The sequence below is a fragment of the Heptranchias perlo genome, unplaced genomic scaffold, assembly GCF_035084215.1.
Source record: "Heptranchias perlo isolate sHepPer1 unplaced genomic scaffold, sHepPer1.hap1 HAP1_SCAFFOLD_1114, whole genome shotgun sequence".
Lineage (NCBI taxonomy): Eukaryota > Metazoa > Chordata > Chondrichthyes > Hexanchiformes > Hexanchidae > Heptranchias > Heptranchias perlo.
In genome coordinates, this window is record NW_027138335.1 from 1 (window position 1) to 11328 (window position 11328).

At 53.5% G+C, this 11328-nt stretch overlaps 1 long non-coding RNA gene across 2 annotated transcripts; it reads left to right on the forward strand.

Annotated features, from left to right (window-relative positions):
• Nucleotides 1–1458: 1458 nt before the first annotated feature.
• On the forward strand, nt 1459–10995 carry LOC137307807 (uncharacterized). Of its 2 annotated transcripts, none has more exons than XR_010959231.1 (3): nt 1459–1485; nt 9307–9441; nt 10784–10995. It is a non-coding gene; the product is annotated as an uncharacterized lncRNA (long non-coding RNA). The 2 variants fall into 2 exon arrangements; XR_010959232.1 differs by lacking the exon at nt 1459–1485 and adding an exon at nt 7347–7423.
• Nucleotides 10996–11328: the final 333 nt, after the last annotated feature.

The following is an 11328-nucleotide window of genomic DNA, read 5'->3' on the forward strand; positions in this document are numbered from 1 at the left end:
TCTCCCCAACCGACAACCCCTCCCCCCTAAACACCCTCTCCAACCGACAACCCCTCCCCCCAAACCCCCCTCCCCAACCGACAACCCCTCCCCCCCAAAACCCCCTCCCCAACCGATAACCCCTCCCCCCAAAACCCCCTCCCCAACCGACAACCCCTCCCCCCCAAACCCCCTCCCCAACCGACAACCCCTCCCCCCCAATCACCCCTCCCCAACCGACAACCCCTCCCCCCCAAACCCCCTCCCTAACCGACAACCCCTCGCCCCCCAAACCCCCTCCTCAACCGACAACCCCTCCCCCCAAACCCCCTCCCTAACCGACAACCCCTCCCCCCCCAAACCCCCTCCTCAACCGACAACCCCTCCCCACCAAACCCCCTCCCCAACCGACAACCCCTCCCCCCAAACCCCCTCCCTAACCGACAACCCCTCCCCCCCAAACTCCCTCCCCCAACCGACAACCCCTCCCCCCCAAACCCCCTCCCTAACCGACAACCCCTCCCCCCAAACCCCCTCCCCAACCGACAACCCCTCCCCCCAAACCCCCTCCCCAACCGACAACCCCTCCCCACAAACCCCCTCCCCAACCGACAACCCCTCCCCCCCAAACCCCCTCCCTAACCGACAACCCCTCCCCCCCAAACTCCCTCCCCAACCGACAACCCCTCCCCCTCAAACCCCTCCCCCTCAAACCCCCCTCCCCAACCGACAACCCCTCCCCCCCAAACCCCCCTGCCCAACCGACAACCCCACCCCCCCAAACCCCTCCCCAACCGACAACCCCACCCCCAAACCCCCCTCCTCAACCGACAACCCCTCCCCCCAAAACCCCCTCCCCCAACCGACAACCCCTCCCCACAAACCCCCTCCCCAACCGACAACCCCTCCCCCCCAAACCCCCTCCCTAACCGACAACCCCTCCCCCCCCCAAACCCCCTCCCCAACCGACAACCCCACCCCCAAACCCCCTCCTCAACCGACAACCCCTCCCCACAAACCCCCTCCCCAACCGACAACCCCTCCCCACAAACCCCCTCCCCAACCGACAACCCCTCCCCCCCAAACCCCCTCTCCAACCGACAACCCCTCCCCCCCCAAACCCCTCCCCAACCGACAACCCCACCCCCAAACCCCCTCCCCAACCGACAACCCCACCCCCAAACCCCTCCCCAACCGACAACCCCTCCCCACAAACCCCCTCTCCAACCAACAACCCCTCCCCCCCAAACCCCTCCCCAACCGACAACCCCTCCCCACAAACCCCCTCTCCAACCAACAACCCCTCCCCCCCAAACCCACTCCCCAACCGACAACCCCTCCCCCCCCCAAACCCCCCTCCCCCCAAACCCCTTCCCCCCCAAACCCCTTCCCCCCAAACCCCCTCCCCAACCGACAACACCCTCCCCCCCCAAACACCTGAACTCAGGCCCTGATTTTTGTTTCCGTTTCCCTCTCCAGGCCTCCCGAACACCGTCACCAGTGACCGTAAGTAGGACCTACGCTCTCTGACCTGCGACCTGCTGACCCTGAGCCCATTTCTGTATCTGGAGCGAACCGTCCCCTCGACCCCCCCTCGTGTTTCACTGACCGTGGAACAGGTGTAGGTGTGAACAGGGAGTGAGTGTGGAACAGGTGTAGGTGTGAACAGGGACTGAGTGTGGAACAGGTGTAGGTGTGAACAGGGACTGAGTGTGGAACAGGTGTAGGTGTGAACAGGGAGTGAGTGTGGAACAGGTGTAGGTGTGAACAGGGACTGAGTGTGGAACAGGTGTCGGTCGGAACAGGGACTGAGTGTGGAACAGGTGTCGGTGTGAACAGGGACTGAGTGTGGAACAGGTGTTGGTGTGAACAGGGACTGAGTGTGGAACAGGTTTCGGTGTGAACAGGGACTGAGTGTGGAACAGGTGTAGGTGTGAACAGGGACTGAGTGTGGAACAGGTGCAGGTGTGAACAGGGACTGAGTGCGGAACAGGTGTAGGTGTGAACAGGGAGTGAGTGTGGAACAGGTGTAGGTGTGAACAGGGACTGAGTGTGGAACAGGTGTAGGTGTGAACAGGGACTGAGTGTGGAACAGGTGTAGGTGTGAACAGGGACTGGGTGTGGAACAGGTGTAGGTGTGAACAGGGACTGAGTGTGGAACAGGTGTAGGTGTGAACAGGGACTGAGTGTATTTGTGGAAAGCTGTCTGGTTCCTGATACCGAGATCAATCGGGACCTGTTGTAATCCCGTTCTCCCAGATACAGAAATGGGAACTGGACGAGTGTCTCTCGGCCTCAATCTCTTCTCCTTCGTTTCCCGTATTTTGCATGAACTCGTTCCCGTTTATTTAACCCTTCGCATGCTGTCCATGTCATTCCAAACCATCGGCTGCATTGAGCACCCAAATCAACACCCATACTGACGGGGAGCAGAGTGTCCATAACTCCCCGTACTGACCGGGAGCAGAGTGTCCATAACTCCCCGTACTGACCGGGACAGAGTGTCCATAACTCCCCGTACTGACCGGGAGCAGAGTGTCCATAACTCCCCGTACTGACCGGGAGCAGAGTGTCCATAACTCCCCGTACTGACCGGGAGCAGAGTGTCCATAACTCCCCGTACTGACCGGGACAGAGTGTCCATAACTCCCCGTACTGACCGGGACAGAGTGTCCATAACTCCCCGTACTGACCGGGACAGAGTGTCCGTATCACAGTCCGATACTGGACAGGAACATGTGCGATGCTGGGACTGGGACTGGGACTGGGACACCCTGGGTTTCTATGAAACGTTACACTTTGGACCCAAACCTGCCCCTTTCCTGCCCAGGTACAGCCAGAATCGACATGAAAAAACAGACCATCAAAACCTTCATCACTGGCACAAACTTAACTAAAGATAAACTCGTTCGAATGTCTTCAATGATTATCTATTTTGTCCTTAATGACTGACCGTGATTGTTACTGGATTCAGTCTCGCTGAATAATAACAGGGAGACTCAGTCAGATACTGGATTACACAGTTTGTCTTTCAAACACTCAACCTACTCGAATTACTGAAATCCCATAATAACAGCCTGTCACCGGCCTCCCCCCATTAAATCATCGGCTCCACAGACCAGATTCCAGCTAATTAGCGTTCGCTCGGCTTCGAGCTCCAACTCAGGCAGTGATTCGACCCGGAGAAGCGATTGATTGAACCGACATTGGCTCCCGGTCCAGCAACGCCTCGCAATTAAAATTCTCATCCTCACCTTCAAATCCCTCCCTGGCCTCGCCCCTCCCTACCTCTGTAACCTCCTCCAGCCCCTCGCCCCTCCCTATCTCTGTAACCCCCTCCAGCCCCACACCCCTCCCCATCTCTGTAACCTCCTCCAGCCCCTCGCCCCTCCCTATCTCTGTAACCTCCTCCAGCCCCTCGCCCCTCCCTATCTCTGTAACCCCCTCCAGCCCCTCCCTATCTCTGTAACCTCCTCCAGCCCCACACCCCCCCTATCTCTGTAACCTCCTCCAGCCCCACACCCCCCCCCCCTATCTCTGTAACCTCCTCCAGCCCCTCGCCCCTCCCTATCTCTGTAACCTCCTCCAGCCCTACACCCCTCCCTATCTCTGTAACCCCCTCCAGCCCTACACCCCTCCCTATCTCTGTAACCACCTCCAGCCCCACACCCCTCCCGATCTCTGTAACCTCCTCCAGCCCCTCACACCCCTCCCTATCTCCGTCACCCCCTCCAGCCCCTCACACCCCTCCCTATCTTTGTAACCTCCTCCAGCCCTACAACCCTCCCTAATCTGTAACCCCCTCCAGCCCTACACCCCTCCCTATCTCTGTAACCTCCTCCAGCTCTACAACCCTCCGAGATCTCTGCGCTCCTCCAATTCTGGCCTCTTGTCCATCCCCGATTTCCTTCGCTCCACCATTGGCGGCCGTGCCTTCAGCTGCCGAGGCCCTGAGCTCTGGAATTCCCTCCCTAAATCTCTCCACCTCTCCCCCTCTCTCTCCTCCTTTAAAATGTTCCTTAAAACCCACCTCTTTGATGAAACTTTTGGTCACCTGTCCCAATATCTCCTCATGTGGCTCGGTGTTAAATTCTGTTTGATAATCGCTCCTGTGAAGGGCCTTGGGATGTTTTACTACGTTAAAGGCGCTATAGAAATGCAGGTTGTTGTTATTATCTGTGGGCGAGGGTCAGAAACTGTGACCGTTTGTTCAGATTGAATAAAATCATCAGCAAAAAATATATTTTCAATTGAGCAACTTGACCCTTGCAAGAAGGAGTTTGTTTTTATTGAAGTTTGTGAGACTCAGTTCGGAGACACAGTCAGTCGTGGGGATGGGAGCAGGAAGTTACAAAGGGACATAGACAAACTGAGTGAGTGGGCAAAACTGAGGCAGATGGAGTTCAACGTGGACAAGATATATTGGCCCTGGAGGGGGTTCAGCGCAGATTCACCAGAATGATACCGGGGCTAAAAGGGTTAAATTATGAGGTCAGGTTACATAAACCAGGCCTGTATTCCCTCGAGTTTAGAAGATTGAGGAGTGATCTGATCGAGGTGTTGAAAATGATTAAATGATTTGATAGGGTGGATAGAGAGAAACTATTTCCTCTGGTGGGAGAGTCCAGAACAAGGGGGAATAATCTTAAAATTAGAGCTCGGCCGTTCAGGGGTGATGTCAGGAAACATTTCTTCACACAAAGGGGTGTGGAAATCTGGAACTCTCTCCCCCAAAAGGCTGTGGATGCTGGGGGTCAATTGGAGCTTTCAAGACTGAGATCGATAGATTTTTGTTGGGTGAGGGTATCGAGGGATACGGAGCAAAGGCGGGTAAATGGAGTTGAGGTACAGATCAGCCATCATCTTATATGAACAGCAGAACAGGCTCGAGGGGTTAAAAGGCCTCCTCCTGTCCCGATGTCACAGGCTCGAGGGGCTGAATGGCCTCCTCCTGTTCCTGTGTAACAGGCTCGAAGGGCTGAATGGCCTCCTCCTGTTCCTGTGTAACAGGCTCGAGGGGCTGAATGGCCTCCTGCTGTTCCAATATCCTGTGGATAGTGAGGTTTCACTGCTGACATCATCTTTAAAAAAATCTATCAGCTGAAAAGTTACTTCTGGCAGGAAATCATTACAAACATCTGTCTGACCCCAGCAGATTGAAATCATTACAAACATCTGTCTGACCCCAGCAGATTGAAATCATTACAAACATCTGTCTGACCCCAGCAGATTGAAATCATTACAAACATCTCTCTGACCCCAGCAGATTGAAATCATTGCAAACATCTGTTGAACACAGCAGATTGAAATCATTACAAACATCTCTCTGACCCCAGCAGATTGAAATCATTGCAAACATCTGTTGACCCCAGCAGATTGAAATCATTACAAACATCTGTCTGACCCCAGCAGATTGAAATCATTACAAACATCTGTTGAACACAGCAGATTGAAATCATTACAAACATCTGTCTGACCCCAGCAGATTGAAATCATTGCAACATCTGTCTGACCCCAGCAGATTGAAATCTGTGACGATTTTCAGAAATATTTGTTGGGTTTTGATGGAAGTGTCTGGTTGCTTGTCTCTCGGACCCACTTACTGTTCCGTGCAGTCTCGAGTCGATGTGTTTGTGCGCACAGTACAGATGTTCTGTTCAGACCGCGCGTTGTTCTCCATCTGGGATTAATCTTTGCTGATTTCTCCTGATGCAGCTCATCCAAAGCAAGGTCAGACACGGCCAAGTATCTCATCACTAGAGGTCACTAACACAAAGCAAGGTCAGACACGGCCAATTATCTCATCACTAGAGGTCACTGACACAAAGTAAGGTCAGACACGGCCAAGTATCTCATCACTAGAGGTTACTAACACAAAGCAAGGTCAGACATGGCCAAGTATCTCATCACTGGGGGTCACTAACACAAAGCAAGGTCAGACACGGCCAAGTATCTCATCACTAGAGGTTACTAACACAAAGCAAGGTCAGACATGGCCAAGTATCTCATCACTAGGGGTCACTAACACAAAGCAAGGTCAGACACGGCCAAGTATCTCATCACTAGAGGTCACTAACACAAAGCAAGGTCAGACACGGCCAAGTATCTCATCACTAGAGGTTACTAACACAAAGCAAGGTCAGACACGGCCAAGTATCTCATCACTCGAGGTTACTAACACAAAGCAAGGTCAGACATGGCCAAGTATCTCATCACTGGGGGTCACTAACACAAAGCAAGGTCAGACACGGCCAAGTATCTCATCACTAGAGGTTACTAACACAAAGCAAGGTCAGACATGGCCAAGTATCTCATCACTAGGGGTCACTAACACAAAGCAAAGTCAGACACGGCCAAGTATCTCATCACTGGAGGTGATAGTCAGTGTTGTAATGTAGGAAACGTGGCAGCCAATTTACGTACAGCAAGATCCCACAAACAGCAATGAAATAAATGAGGTTGGTTTAGGCATAAATTTTAGCCAAGGACACCGGAGAGAATTCCCTTCTCTTCAAAATAGTGCCATGGGATCTTTTCCATCTGCCTGAGAGGGCAGACAGGGCCTCGGTTTAACGTCTCATCAGGAAGACGGCACCTCCGACAGTGCAGCACTCCCTCAGTACTGACCCTCCGACAGTGCAGCACTCCCTCAGTACTGACCCTCCGACAGTGCAGCACTCCCTCAGTACTGACCCTCCGACAGTGCAGCACTCCCTCAGTACTGACCCTCCGACAGTGCAGCACTCCCTCAGTACTGACCCTCCGACAGTGCAGCACTCCCTCAGTACTGACCCTCCGACAGTGCAGCACTCCCTCAGTACTGACCCTCCGACAGTGCAGCACTCCCTGAGTACTGACCCTCCGACAGTGCAGCACTCCCTGAGTACTGCTCTGGAGTGTCAGCCTGGATTTTCTGCTCAAGTCTCTGGAGTGGGACTTGAACCCACGTCCTCCTAACTCAGAGGCGAGAGTGTTACCCTCTGAGCCACAGTTGAAAGGCCCCTAACTTGGAAGCCTTGTATAAAACCCACCACAGGACTCTATAAACCCTGGAACGTTCCCATCCATCGCCATCTGCCTGATTCAATGTGACCGTATCGAGCCAGGAGTCTGATGGTCTCCCCTCACTGCTAAAAGTCTCAGTGTCTCCCCTCCCTCCCATTCCAGACATTTCCTCTCCGCCTCTCATTCCTGCAGCATGTGACCCGCTCGCAGTTTGCGTCCCGTCTACGTCCTGTCTCCGTCCCGTCTACACTTTCTGTCTTTTCCTTGCAAGACTGTGAATGTTTCGGCCACTCGAACCGGTGCAGTTACATCGAGCTGCTCACCACCACCATTTGCGTGAGCTGTAAGCACAACACGAGAGGCCGACACTGCCAGTTGTGCCGACTGGGCTATCACCGAAACCCGTCAGCAGAGCTGGACCATCACAACGTTTGCCTCGGTCAGTTCCTGTTACAATCTCCGCTCTCGCCTCCTTCCTTCACCCTTCAGATTTCAGCCCAAAACAAGACAAAGAAACAAAAAGGAACCTTCGATAGGGCTGAGCAAAAGGAATCAGCTCCCCTTTCCCCAGAGATCAGACCCGGTCCGACCTTTCCCCAGAGATCAGACCCGGTCCGACCTTTCCCCGGAGATCAGACCCGGTCCGACCTTTCCCCAGAGATCAGACCCGGTCCGACCTTTCCCCGGAGATCAGACCCGGTCCGACCTTTCCCCAGAGATCAGACCCGGTCCGACCTTTCCCCGGAGATCAGACCCGGTCCGACCTTTCCCCAGAGATCAGACCCGGTCCGACCTTTCCCCAGAGATTAGACCCGGTCCGACCTTTCCCCGGAGATCAGACCCGGTCCGACCTTTCCCCAGAGATCAGACCCGGTCCGACCTTTCCCCAGAGATCAGACCCGGTCCGACCTTTCCCCAGAGATCAGACCCGGTCCGACCTTTCCCCAGAGATCAGACCCGGTCCGACCTTTCCCCAGAGATCAGACCCGGTCCGACCTTTCCCCAGAGATCAGACCCGGTCCGACCTTTCCCCAGAGATCAGACCCGGTCCGACCTTTCCCCAGAGATCAGACCCGGTCCGACCTTTCCCCAGAGATCAGACCCGGTCCGACCTTTCCCCGGGGATCAGACCCGGTCCGACCTTTCCCCGGGGATCAGACCCGGTCCGACCTTTCCCCAGAGATCAGACCCGGTCCGACCTTTCCCTAGCGATGAGGCCTGGCCCTGAGGTAAATTGAAAGCCCTGTGTTGTGACGATATAATCATTGCTTCCCTGTCTCCATTGTTTTTCTGGAATTTGTATGTTGTTTGTACTCTCAGCAAACGAACATCCTTCATCGTAGCAGCATCACTCGCCTCTGCTCAATGTTACCCTCCCCCCATTGTCCAACATCAATGTTCTCTCTCCATTTCCTCATCTCCTTCCCATTCTCCACACATAGAATTACAGAGAATGGACAGCACAGAAACAGGCCATTCGGCCCAACTGGTCTGTGCTGGTGTTTATGCTCCACACGAGCCTCCTCCCTCCCTACTTCATCTCACCCTATCAGCATATCCTTCTATTCCTTTCTCCCTCATGTGTTTATCCAGCTTCCCCTTCAATACATCGACACTATTCGCCTCAACTACTCCATGTGGGAGCGAGTTCCACATTCTCACCACTCTCTGGGTCAAGAAGTTTCTCCTGAATTCCTTATTGGATTTATTAATGACTATCTTATATTTATGGCCCCTAGTTTTGGTATCCCCCACAAGTGGAAACATCTTCTCTCCGTCTATCTTATCAAACCCTTTCATAATTTTGAAGACCTCAATCAGGTCACCCCTCAGTCTTTTTTCTTGAGAAAAGAGCCCCAGCCTGTTCAATCTTTCCTGATATTTATAACCTCTCAGTTCTGGTATCACCCTGATGAATTTTTGCACCCTCTCCAGTGTCTCTCTATCCTTTTTATAATATGGAGACCAGAACTGTGCACAGTTCTCCAAGTGTGGTCTAACCAAGGTTCTGTACAAGTTTAACATAACCTCTCTGATTGTGAATTCTCTCCCTCTAATAATGAACCCCGGAGCTTGGTTTGCTTTTTATGGTCTTGTTAACCTGCGTTAATTCTGTGCAGTCGCCCCAAGGAGTGGAACACGGGCCGTGTCCAATCAGTGTGTGGACGATTGACGCTGTTTGTAAACTGTTGGAGACTTGTTTCCCCCCAGAGTTGGCTCGTCCCCTGTCCTGGGCCCGAGTCATTTGTGTCCCTGAGGTTGTGTGGATGGGTTTTATTGGGAACAGCCATGTGCAGTGTGTGTGTTGTCTTGTTTCTGCAGACTGTCAGTGTCACCCCTATGGCTCACTCCATGATCGCTGTAATGAGACGGGATATTGTGACTGTAAGGAGGGGACAGCAGGGCCCAAGTGTGACAAGTGCCTGCCCGGATATTACTGGCACAGGGGCTGCCGAGGTAAGTAACCGTTCCAGCACCAGACCCTCCCTCACTCCGCCCGGCTCCTGTGTGTCAGGGTCAGCAGTGGATCCGATAGCAGAGATACCAGGGGGGGGAACACAAAGGCGTTTAGACAAGGAGCCCTCCTGGGTTCCCCCATCACCCTGAGAAACAATTAGTGGCACAGCTCCTCGCAAAGGGAGGGACTGGAGTTCAGTGAGGAGCATTTCATAGAATCAGACAGCACACAAGGAGGCCATTCAGCCCATCAAGGCAGTGCTGGCTCTTTGAAAGAGCGATCCTATTAGTCTCACTCCCCCAGCTCTTTCCCCATAGTCCTGCAAATTTTTCCCCTTCAAGTATTTATTCAATTCCCTTTTGAAAGTTATTATTGAATCTGCTTCCAGATCAGAACAACTCACTGTGTAAAAACATTCTCCTCATCTCCCCTCTGGTTATTTTGCCAATTACCTTAAATCTGTGTCCTCTGGTTATTGACCCTCCTGCCAGTGGAAACAGTTTCTCCTTATTTACTCTATTAAAACCCCTCATAATTTTTAACCCCTCCATTAAATCTCCCCTTAACCTTCTCTGTTCTGAGGAGAACAATCCCAGCTTCTCCAGTCTCTCCACATAACTGAAGTCCCTCATCTCTGGTACCATTCTGGTAAATCTCCTCTGCACCCTCTCCAAGGCCTTGACATCCTTCCTAAAGTGCGGTGCCCAGAATTGAACACAATAATTTGACACAGAATTTAACCCTCAGTCTCTCCTTCAGTATTTAATCATCAATTTAGTCCCATTCACCCATCACCCCTGTGCTCGCTGACCTACATTGGCTGCCAGTCCAGCAACGTCTCAATTTTAAGATTCACATCCTCACATTCAAATCCCTCCGTTGCCTCGCCCCTCCCTATCTCTGTAACCTCCTTCAGCCCTTCACCCCTCCGAGATCTCTGCGCTCCCCCAATTCTGGCCTCTTGCACTTCCCCCATTTCCTTCACCCCACCATTGGCGGCCGTGCCTTCAGCTGTCTGGACCCGAAACTCTGGAATTCCCCCCAAACCTCTCCGCCTCTCCCCCTCTCTCTCCTCCTTTAAGACGCTCCTTAAAATCTACCTCTTTGACCAAGCTTTTGGTCTCCTGTCCTAATGTCTCCTTATGTGGTTCAGTGTTAATTTTGGTCTGATTTACGCTCCTGTGAAGCACCTTGGGCCGTTTTACTACGTTAAAGGCGCTATATAAATGCAAGTAGATGTTGGTGTAAAAGTGAAACACTGGGAGCGGCGACAGTTCAAACAATCTCTGAGGTCAGGAGATTTTCAGTGACCTGACGTTTCTTTTCTCTGACCTCTTGCAGCCGGCGTGTGCGATAACTTGCTGACGCGGTGTCAGAACGGAGGAGTGTGCGAGGACAATGGGAGGTGTCGCTGTCCCGCTCCCTACACCGGGCTCCTGTGTGAGAAAGGCCAGTGTGGGAAGGAAGCAGGAGGGTGTGTCTCCCAATCCCCCCGGGACCCCACCTTACACCGGGTGCTGCTGTCACTCACTGCGCTGCTAACCACCGCTAACGGACGCCCGGCGCTCTGACCCACTTCCAGCGCCACGGACGCTCACGGGAAGGTGCAAAGAGCGGAGGAGAATCCAGCGTTTACTGCGTCCCCGTTAAACACGGTCCCCGCCCTCCGGCCCGGGAAAGGCAAACTGTAACCCAGGCCTGAGCCCACCCACCCACCCACCGAGCCCGACTGTATCTCCGAGCCCTGAAGGAATGGGCAGTCAGTGGGGACTGTACTTTCAGACCCCCCGCCGGAGGGAGGGAGGGAGGGAGGGAGGCAGCTGCTAATATTCATTCTCCAATCACCAGCCTGGCCTCGGATGGCCAGCTTTGGGAAAGAAGAAAGA